The 2443-nt window shown below is 38.6% G+C and overlaps 1 non-coding gene across 1 annotated transcript; it reads left to right on the forward strand.

The window, feature by feature from the left end:
- Positions 1-852: 852 nt before the first annotated feature.
- On the forward strand, positions 853-960 carry LOC130972567 (small nucleolar RNA R71). Its single transcript, XR_009083729.1, has one exon. It is a non-coding gene; the product is annotated as a small nucleolar RNA R71 (small nucleolar RNA).
- The last annotated feature ends 1483 nt before the right edge of the window (positions 961-2443 follow it).

The following is a 2443-nucleotide window of genomic DNA, read 5'->3' on the forward strand; positions in this document are numbered from 1 at the left end:
CTCATTTGGGAACTCAGTGGAGGTCAGTGCACGCCCATTGAGGTCTTCCTCAGTGGCGTTCACTTCCTCTCCTTCCTCTCCAAATTTGGCCATGTTGATGGCCTTGCACTCTCCTTTTGGATTTTCTTCTGTGTTGCTTGGAAGAGTACTTGGAGGGAGTTCAGTAACTTTCTTGCTCAGCTGTCCCACTTGTGCCTCCAAATTCCTAATGGAGGACCTTGTTTCAGTCATGAAACTTTGAGTGGTTTTAATTAGATCAGAGACCATGGTTGCTAAGTCAGAGGGGTTCTGCTTAGAATTCTCTGTCTGTTGCTGAGAAGATGATGGAAAAGGCTTGCTATTGCTAAACCTGTTTCTTCCACCATTATTGTTGTTGAAACCTTGTTGAGGTCTCTCTTGATTCTTCCATGAGAAATTTGGATGATTTCTCCATGAAGAATTATAGGTGTTTCCATAGGGTTCTCCTAGGTAATTCACCTCTTCCATTGAAGGGTTCTCAGGATCATAAGCTTCTTCTTCAGATGAAGCATCCTTAGTACTGCCAGGTGCATTTTGCATTCCAGACAGACTTTGAGAGATCAGATTGACTTGTTGAGTCAATATTTTATTCTGAGCCAGAATGGCATTCAGAGTATCAATCTCAAGAACTCCTTTCTTCTGACTTGTCCCATTGTTCACAAGATTCCTTTCAGAAGTGTACATGAATTGGTTATTTGCAACCATTTCAATTAGCTCTTGAGCTTCTGTAGGCGTCTTCTTCAGATGAAGAGATCCTCCAGCAGAGCTATCCAAAGACATCTTGGATAGTTCAGAGAGACCATCATAGAAAATACCTATGATGCTCCATTCAGAAAGCATATCAAATGGACACTTTCTGATCAATTGTTTGTATCTTTCCCAAGCTTCATAGAGGGATTCTCCATCCTTCTGTCTGAAGGTTTGGACTTCCACTCTAAGCTTACTCAATTTTTGAGGTGGAAAGAACTTTGCCAAGAAGGCATTGACTAGCTTTTCCCATGAGTCCAGGCTTTCTTTAGGTTGTGAGTCCAACCATGTCCTAGCTCTGTCTCTTACAGCAAAAGGGAATAGCATAAGTCTGTAGACTTCAGGGTCAACCCCATTAGTCTTGACAGTGTCACAGATTTGCAAGAATTCAGCTAAAAACTGATGAGGATCTTCCAATGGAAGTCCATGGAACTTGCAATTCTGTTGCATTAGAGAAACTAATTGAGGCTTAAGCTCAAAGTTGTTTGCTCCAATGGCAGGGATAGAGATGCTTCTCCCATAGAAATCGGGAGTAGGTGCAGTAAAGTCACCCAGCACCTTCCTTGCATTGTTGTTGTTTTCGGCTGCCATGGGTTCTTCTTCCTTGAAGATTTCTGTTAGGTCCTCTACAGAGAGTTGTGCCTTAGCTTCTCTTAGCTTTCGCTTCAAGGTCCTTTCAGGTTCAGGGTCAGCTTCAACAAGAATGCCTTTGTCTCTGCTCCTGCTCATATGAAAGAGAAGAGAACAAGAAAATATAGAGTCCTCTATGTCACAGTATAGAGATTCCTTGAGGTGTCAGAAGAAAAAAAAATAGAAGGCAGAAGTAGAAAATTCGAACTTATCAAAGAAGATGGAGTTCGAATTTTGCATTAAGGACTAATGTTAGTCCATAAATAGAAGGATGTGAGAAGAAGGGAAGTAATTTTCGAAAATTAAGTAAAAGATTTTGAAAACATTTTGAAAAACACTAATTGATTTTCGAAAACAAAAGTGGGAAAGAAGTAAAGTGATTTTTGAAAAAGATTTTGAAATTAGAAAGTAAAAAGATTTGATTGAAAACTATTTTGAAAAAGATGTGGTTGAGAAGATATGAATGGTTTTTAAAAGATGTGATTGAGAAGATATGATTTGAAAAACATTTAAAAAAATTTGATTTTGAAAATTAATGACTTGCCTAACAAGAAAAGATATGATTCAAACATTAGACCTCTCTCAACAGAAAAGGCAACATACTTGAAATGTTCAATCAAATCATTAATTGTTAGCAAGTATCTTTGAAAAAGGAAAGAAATTGATTTTGAAAACATTTGATTGAAAAGATATGATTTGAAAAAGATTTGATTTTGAAAAACTTTGAAAACTTGAAAAAAAAAATTGATTTGAAAACAAGATCTTCCCTCTTGTGCCATCCTGGCGTTAAACGCCCAGAATGGTGCACATTCTGGCGTTTAACGCCCAAAACTCTACCCTTTTGGGCGTTAAACGCCCAGCCAGGCACCCTGGCTGGCGTTTAAACGCCAGTCTGTCTTCTTCACTGGGCATTTTGAACGCCCAGCTTTTTCTGTATAATTCCTCTGCTGCATGTTCTGAATCTTCAGTTCCCTGTACTATTGACTTGAAAATAGAACCAAGATCAAATAAATAATGCATGCAAGACACCAAACTTAAAATTAGACAC

Source organism: Arachis stenosperma, chromosome 3 (assembly GCF_014773155.1).
Source record: "Arachis stenosperma cultivar V10309 chromosome 3, arast.V10309.gnm1.PFL2, whole genome shotgun sequence".
Taxonomy (NCBI): domain Eukaryota; kingdom Viridiplantae; phylum Streptophyta; class Magnoliopsida; order Fabales; family Fabaceae; genus Arachis; species Arachis stenosperma.